Below are 9,000 nucleotides of genomic sequence, written 5' to 3' on the forward strand. Positions count from 1 at the left end.
ATCGTTATTTTGGACCAACCACAACCAACACCAACCACGATCGCCTCAACCACAACAACCACGATCAACACCAACCACGATCGCCTCAACCACCAACCACCCTCTCCACACTGCCTTCATAACGACATCTCCCCACCATCTCCTAAACCGCATCTCCCCCACCCAAATAACATCGCCTCATCTTCATCCCTGAAGCGACGCCATCTTCGCACCAGCCGCGGCGAGTCCCCAGCGAACAGCGTCGCTGCAAACCGATGCGGGGGTTTTGTTGTTAGCGCAGGTTTGGTGATTTCATGCACATCCGCTCTGTAAAAGTTTCGCCTCGGAAATCGGATCACAGGAGAAAAAGGGGCGGGGCCTGTGGAGGCCAGAGGTCAGACAGCACAGGTTTGGTGATTTCACGCACGTCCGCTCTGTAAAAGCTTTGCCTCGGAAATTGGATCACAGGAGAAAAAGGGGCGGCCTGTGGAGGTCAGAGGTCAGAGAGTGGAGGTCAGATCTCGTCTCGCCAACCCTATAAAAGGCCAAACGGAGCACCAGTTTGAGGTCGTAGTCCTCGGTGGAGTCTGGAGGCGGTCGGAGAAGTCTGGAGCCGGAAGAACACAGGCGGGGCAAAGTCCAGGGGAGCGGAGGACGTGCGAGGCGAAGAGCGTGGCTGAGCCTGCAGTGCTGGGCAGATCTGCGCGTTCATGTGGGAAGAGCCGGAGAGAGCTCGCCAGCCAGCGCCAAACGAGTAGGGAAAGAATACTGATTCTGGCTCACTTTTCCCCATGTAAATGAATGGGGGATTTTCAGCGATGAAATTTTTCTTTTTTTTTTCCCTAAAAAATAAATCCCCTTTTTAGCCCAAGGTATATTTATTTGTCTCCCCTTTTAACCTGGGGACACTTTTTTCAAATAACCCATGCAATAAGATAAAGATTTGTTAAAGGTGATTCTAAAGAAATATCTGAAACGTCTAAGCCTCGGGACACTTTATCAAATAACCGATGCATATTATTTAGCTCACTCATTGAACCTATAAGGATTTGTTCATTCTCAAATTCCTTCAATAGTTTAATTTTCTTTGCACAATAATCCCCATCTAAAATATTTAAAAACAAAACATTTGAATCTTTATATTTTTTAAGATACCCCTTTTGTGCCATTACGAAATGATAAACTTCTCTTAATGATCTCATCTGGCCACCGCCTGAGTTGCAAATCATTTTTGTACATAAACCACGCCATAAAAAAAGTTTTGTTTCAAATGTTTTCAGTTCGTGTCATGAAAATGAGGAGGTGTTTTTTTGACACGGTCGTGCTGTGTGAATGAGGAAGTGTTTTTGGACAGTCATGCTGTGAAAAAATAGGAACTATTCTGTGAGACAAGGTCTCGTGTTTATATTTTATCTCAGAACACGAACTGAAAACATTTGAATCAAAACCATTTTAGGGTATTTTAAGTATGTTTTAAAAATGATTCATACAATTTGAGAATATATCTCCCAGTTATTTTCCAAGCTGTCTCTCCCAAAGCGTCATTTCCTGTGGCCACACCCAATGATTAAGCAATCTCCTCATCGTTGCTTTATAAGTGATTCGCCAGACAAAGTTTCTGCCAGACGGGATTTTCATTTTTACAACTGAGACATGAGCGATCTTTCTTCCGCGAACAAAACAGCTCAACACAAAGTTGGTAAGCCTGTGTATAGGTTCCTCGTTGAACGATGAAGCAATTGATTATAAATTAAATCGTGATAATTCTGATTTTTTTTTTTTCTTAGCAGGTCCTTGGAAGAAGAGCAGTTTACATATCACGACGAGGTGCATGAAATTAATGCTCTTATTGAAGAGGTCGATTATGTTAGAAGAGGATTGAAAAACATTTTTAATGACTGACACGACGTCTTATCACGGCCTCTGATCTTTTTGCCATCTTGTACCAATGGTAAAAAAAAAAAAAAACTGAGACATGGACTCACTCTCTTCCGATGAAGATAACAGCTCACTACAAAGTTGGGAAGTTTGTGTATGGTTTCCTCTTTGAACGATGAAGCAATTAATTATAAATTAAATCGTGATAATGCGAAAATATATATTTTTTCCTGGCAGGTCCTTGGAAGAAGTGGAGTTTACATATCACGATGAGGTGCATAAAATGAATGCTCTTATTGAAGAGGTCAATGATTTTAGAAGAGAATTGAAAAACATTTATAATGACTGGTACGAAGTCTTATCACGGCCTCTGATCTCGAATGAATTAAACCAATGGTGAGACACGTGTGTGTGTGTGTGTGTGTGTGTGTGTGTGTGTGTGTGTGTGTGTGTGTGTGTGTGAATATATGTATGTGTGTGTGTGTGTATATATATATATATATATATATATATATATATATATATATATATATATATATATATATATATATATATATATATATATATATATATATGTGTCTGTGTGTATGTGTGTGTGTGTGTGTATATATATATATATATATATATATATATATATATATATATATATATATATATATATATATATATATATATATATATATATATATATATATATATATGTGTGCGTGTGTGTGTGTGTGTGTGTGTGTGTGTGTGTGTGTGTGTGTGTGTGTGTGTGTGTGTGTGTGTGTGTGTGTGTCTCTTTCCCTGTCTGTTTGTCTCTCTCGATCTCTCCTTGTCTGTCTCTTTGTATCTCTCTCTGTCTGTCTTTCTACCTACCTCTCTCTGTCTGTCTCTCCATCTATACCGTTGACTCATTTTATTTTATTTTTTCAGCTCGATCACACAACATCAGCTGTTGAAGCAATCTGGTACAACACATGATTTTCTGGAGGTAAATGTTTCTGAATTATTATTTAGTTATTCTTTTATGAATATCACTCTCTCTTTGGAATGTCGTCTTATGTTGGTTGCATCATTAGTTTGGACGCGGTTTTACCAGTACACTGGAATTCATTTTATTGGCCTTGGAAGGATGACAGGCTGAGTCAGCCTCCTGGTGTGTTAATTCAGTGGTCAACGAGGCTTGAACTGAGAACCAACACCAGGCTTACTCATATTACCATGTAATTATCTTTATAAAACCTAATTATTATCCACTTTTTGTTTCAAAACAGAATATGGTGTCTGAGTTTCGAAATCACAAGACATCTGAAGAAGATTGCTGGGAAAGATTATACATTCTCGCAAATGAATATTTAATATTTTCAATTTTGATTCATTATATTTGTTTTGTTTACAATTACTTGATTTTGAATTTCAAAAAAAGGATTAAGACATGAAGGAGAGGGGGGGGTGAGGGGGGGGGGGGGGGTAGGTGCGCTCCCCCAACGACCCATCACCCCCTCATCCCACCCCTCCCCTCCCCATGTGTGTGTGTGGGGAAGGGTGGGGGTGGGATGAGGGAGGTGGTGGGTCAAAGGTGGGGGCGCACAGGGGGATGAGAGGGTGGGGCTTGTGTGGGTGGGGTTTATGTGGGCGGGGCTTGTGTGGGCGGGGCTTGTGTGGGCGGGGCTTGTGTGGGTGGGGTTTATGTGGGCGGGGCTTGTGTGGGCGGGGCGTGTGTGGGCGGGACTTGTGGGAGGGCGTTTATGTGGGCGGGGCTTCGGTGGGGTTGATGTGGGTGGGCTTCGGTGGGCAGGGTTTATGTGGGCAGGGTTTATGTGGGTGGGGCTTGTGTGGGCAGGGTTTATGTGGGAGGGGTGAATGTGGATGAGGCTTATGTGGATGAGGTTTGTGTGGATAAATGGATGGGTGGATGGGTGGATGAGTGGAGCTTGTGTGGATGGGTGGATAATTTTTTAATTAAATAAACATGTTGTGTGTGGGGAACTAATTAACTAATCACTAATTATGTGAATATGATGAATATGGGTGGAGCTTGTGTGGGGTTTGTGTGTGTGGAGCTTGTGTGGAGCTTGTGGGGGGTTTGTGTGTGGTGGGGTTTGTGTGGGGTTTGTGTGGGATGGGGTTTGTGTGGAGCTTGTGTGGGGTGGGGTTGATGTGGGTGGGTTTTGTGTGGGCGGAGTCAAAAAGGGGCGGAGTCAAAAATTTCAATTTATCTTTGTCTTTTGTAATTCCTGTGAATAAAATGAACCTAAAATCTCTTCCCCTTCCAAATCATATATCTTATAAGTCCAAGGAACCGTATCTATTACATCAACAATTTAAAAAAGTTCTTTCGTCCATCGTTTAGTAAAACCCTTTTCAAAATGAGATTTCCACCTATATATTCTTACGATATCACCAACTTTGAACTTAGGTTTTCTGACACTAATCTCTTTTTCATATTTTAATTTTGTAAATGTTTCTGATGGTTTCATATTTGTTGACGTGTGAACCGTGTCATTATACTTATCCACAATATCCTGAATAAAAGATGACCATTGTTGTGAACCGAGTTGTGTGAATTTTTTATATAATCTCTCTTTTAAGGTACGATTAAAACGTTCAACAACAACTGCCTTCCCTTCATTAAAGGTACTGTATAATGTAATACTGTTATTTTTTAGATAATTCATAAATGTCTTGTTATAAAACTCTCTACCCTCATCAGTCCACAATTTTTTAGGTTAAACTCTTACTTTTATTAAATATCTGTTGAAAGGCTAACATAAGAGTATTACCTGTTTTGTTTTTTAATGGTACAACCCATGCGTATCTACTCCTCAAATCAATAACGGTTAAAGCATACTTGTACCCCTTATCATTATTGAGTTCAATCAAATCAGCAGACCAGATATAATCTACTTCCTTGGAATAAACTTTCCTTCTCTGAAACTTTGTGAATATTGGTTTATGTAATTCATCAGCTAATTGCTCTTCAGTCTTAATGACATCATTAGAGCCTATAAGTTTTTTGGATTTCCAAGTCCAAGTTTCAATTTAGCAGTGATCATCTTCTTCACAATGAAACGATCAACTTTTTCTCTCAAGGTTGGATTTTGTATCAGAGACAAATTATACAACATTTCTCCATCGGCTTCATGCTTTTCTTCCAACGTTGTGGTATTCCCATAATCAATATCGTGTCTCATGCACACTTCATCAACTCTATTGATGGGCTCACTCCAGGATTTAGGATTGTCTGCCTCATCTAATCTTTTATCTAAGTTTGTGCCTGGACCACAGAAAGAATACCCTGGTAGATGTAATTCCCCTGGTATTCCAGTAGTTGTAAATTTACTTCCTGATAAAACCTTTTGTATATCTCCTCCTAGTTTGTGTTTGGAGATAAATAGATTTTTTTTTTGAACCACACACCGAACATATACCTTTTTGTGTAACCCTGTTATTTTTACTTTTAATATAAGAAATATTTTTAGTATTAGTTTTCTTTTTACATTTGAGTCAATAACTAATTTATTTATGAGAAAAATTCCTGCAGAGTGCAAAAACCTTTTTAGTTTCCAACATGCACATTTGAATCTTAATTTTTAAAACATAAAGAATCCTTATAAATGCCTTCACTCTCTCCTCCATTTATTTAAGAAAAAAAAAATAATAAAATGAAAAACTTTAATTAAAATCCATATCTTGTCGATGTCAATTGTCTTGTCGAAAGTATTGCAAATAGACTTGTCAATTCTTTGTTTTCCTCCTCGGTGGGTTGAGTTATTTTCTTTAATACCCCTAATCTTTTTTTAATCTCACTGGTTTCCATATTTTGATATTTATTCATTCTCTCACTTTCCTCCCTCTCCTTCTCTCTCTCCTCCCTCTCTTTCTCTCTCTTCTCTCTTTCCTCCCTCTCTCTCTCTTCTCCCTCTCCTCCTTCTCTCTCTTCTCTTTTTCCTCCTTCTCTTTCTTCTCCCTCTCCTCCTTCTCTCTCTTCTCCTTTTCCTCCTCTTCCCTCTCTTCTTCAACTCCTTCCTCATCCCTTATTATCCTTGAATCGCTTACACCCCATAGAATATCATACATATATTCATCAGGATTTCTAGTTATTCCTGCATCCAAAATATTTTTTTTTACAACAGGAAACCAATAAAATTTCTTTTGAATTTCTAAAAGAGCCTTACCTTTTCTTAACTTTATAATTTTTTCATTGTTTAACATTCTAATTAAATCTAAAGTTGTCGGTTTATCAACATCAGCATAATGCCAATCTTTTATTGAAAATACCTCATTCTTATGTTGTAGAACATATTTATTAAAATACCGAATACCCTTTTCTTGAAGGTATGCTGGGACACAGAAATGATAATTTTCTTGAAGTCTTCTTGCTGTCATTTATGTATTAGAAATATATGTTAGAATAATATTATGGCACGAAACACCTCCCCATCTTACCATAGTTAAATCATTTTGTATTTCCTTACTTATTATAAATAATCCTGTTTTTTCTGTTTTCATGATATAAACAAGGGCAAAACCATTATTATATTTACCCTTATTAAATTCTTTTATTTGTTGTTTACTAATCGTGGCCCCACAAAACTCATTCTCCATACCAAGTGGATAATATTCTTCCTTACGAGATTGATTTAATTGTTCCAGGTCTTCGAGGTTAATTTTAAATGACCAATTATACCCTAAATCATTCATATCATACCCCCATTGTTCTATTCTCATACAAACGATACGCCCTTCTTTATAAAAATTTATTTTAATTCGAACTGTGAATTCTGTTTGACCTGGAGATAATATCAGCACTTCTGTATCTTTGGAATACACGGCCGTTTTATTTAAGGATATATATTGTGATAAATCGTTTAATCTCACCAAGTCATTCGCGTCAGTCGGGCTTGGATAATTTCTTAATTTATAAGCATTTTTCATGTTAATATTTTTAGTTATATTATATTTATGCCGTTCAACCTGTGCCTTTGTGTAATAATTTGATAAATCAATATCCAGTTCTTGGGATACACCAAAGATAGAACCATCTTTACCAACATAAGTCATTTATATGAGATTAAAAATAATATCATAAAATTTTTTATTTTTGTTGAGTTGAAATAACACATACAGACATAATTGACCACAACACTTGGAATTTAATTCTTGGACTTGAAATGTTTGATAAACACCATTCTGTAAGAATTTTATGACTTCAACAGGTGGTGGAAGACCAAAACTATCAAAATAATATTTGTCTTGACTATTAAAAATACAAACCCAATGAGAACCGTTCCCATTATTATCTTCTAAATTCATAATAATATTCTTTGTATGTTTCGGCACATTTGTTAATTCATCTCTCATACAAATAACCACATTATGAATTTTTAATTTCTTACAATATTTGACAAGTTGTAAATTTGATGTTGTATTCTTTCCAAATTCTTTAAACCACTCATCAATGCTCATTTATTTATTAGAAAGATATAATCCATTACCTCTTTTCGTTAATTTTACACCTGCTTGTGCAATAGAAGAAAGCATATCTCCAACTAACAATCTCGCTTTATCAGGCAGACCTTCAAGTTTTTCAGCAAAATCTACAATTACACCACTTCCACTAATTTGTTTCTCCAACTCTTTGTTATGTCTTTCCAATTCTTTTTGAGCCTGGAGTTGAGCCTTCCTTTCGTTGGCAGTTTTCACCACTGTTGAAATACCACCCGTCAATGCTCCAACCGCACTTAAACCAGCAAATAAAGGAATTAGAAATGGGAGAAATCCTCCACTCGTCTCTCTTATTGAATATTTTTTCAACATTGGTTTGGTCATTTTAATTTTAAGTGAGCCAGTGTCATTCAAGATTTTAACCTGTTCTCTTGTGAGCAAAACATCAATTCTTACTGCAACTTTTCTCTGAATTGTATTAACGTTAATCGTACAAGGCTTTTGATTTTGAACGCAAGATGATAGTTTATGAAGATTGATTTGATTAACATATACCCCAGTTGGTACTTTGCCACTCATTTCTTTTACAAAAAATTATGTGAGACGAATCATCACACCATTATCTGTATTAATCTGTAATTCTGTTTCTTCCAAAAGCAAACAATATGTATCAACTTCTTCACTCTCTCTCCTCTTTCAATGTATAGGGAAGTATCCACTCGATTAGACTTTATAGTATCCTTTTGAGCGCTCAGGTCAAACGCATAGATTGTATACAAACTTTTAAATGCTGTCATATCCAAAATAGGTTCTTTATTTCCATTACTTTCACACACCTTTTGGTAAGACTTGTATGCTTCAGCAAAATCATTTTTTTCCAAATTAATTTCCAATCTATCTCGTGGATAAAATGTTCCATCTAGAGAAACGCGAAGTTGTTTCACCTTAGCATTATCACTCAATGCATTATTCTTATCAGTCGCAGTATCACCATCTGGCTTTTTTAAAATGATCCACAGATATCGTGGCTTTCCTTCCAGAACACCCAAATTTCACGTATAAGTAGTTTGGTTGAGTTTAACGTGTTGACATCTTCTTTTGAGGTATGATACACTGAGTGATTTCTTTGAGTTAAGTCTTCTATTCAACATCTCTTCTGTTTTAAGATTAGGAGTATATTCACTGATATACCAACTCATTTCCTCAATTACAAATTTATTCTGATCACCAAAAGCATTACCAACACCAAAAAGCAATCTATTTTCATTATCATTCCTTTGGAGTTGAAATCTAATTTTAAGACCATACAGAACTTTATCATGATCACAAAATCCAAATATACCTTTAAGAGGAACTGCCACAGTAAAATTATTTTCTGCTTTTGTATCATCATTATACGCTCCTTTCCTTTGAGTATATCCAGGGTCTGTGTTTGTTCCCGTTGACATATCAGGAATAAAACCTTCGACAGACCCCTTTCCCATTCTATCACTGAATGTATAGAGTGTAAATTTCATCATTTCAGATACAGCAGAGACATAATCAACCGCTTCAACTTCTTGTGTTCCAATATACAAACGCACACTATCAAACATTTTCAAGAAGAAATCATTTACAAGTGTAGCGTTTGTGTTATTCCCAGCTTTAGTGAATTTAAATTTACACAACAAGAAACTTTCAGAGAGATTCAAATAGGTTTGTTGATTATTT

The 9,000-nt window shown here is 36.7% G+C and overlaps 1 protein-coding gene and 1 long non-coding RNA gene across 5 annotated transcripts in view; both read left to right on the forward strand.

Annotated features, from left to right (window-relative positions):
* The window catches only part of CLNS1A (chloride nucleotide-sensitive channel 1A), a 203,766-nt gene that overhangs the window by 73,432 nt on the left and 121,334 nt on the right, over positions 1-9,000 (forward strand). The window lies entirely within an intron of this gene.
* On the forward strand, positions 2,177-3,307 carry LOC147009501 (uncharacterized). Its single transcript, XR_015052931.1, has 3 exons — positions 2,177-2,253; positions 2,776-2,833; positions 3,117-3,307. It is a non-coding gene; the product is annotated as an uncharacterized LOC147009501 (long non-coding RNA).

The sequence above is a fragment of the Eptatretus burgeri genome, chromosome 17, assembly GCF_056783735.1.
Source record: "Eptatretus burgeri isolate ZD-2024b chromosome 17, Ebu_testis_v1, whole genome shotgun sequence".
Lineage (NCBI taxonomy): Eukaryota > Metazoa > Chordata > Myxini > Myxiniformes > Myxinidae > Eptatretus > Eptatretus burgeri.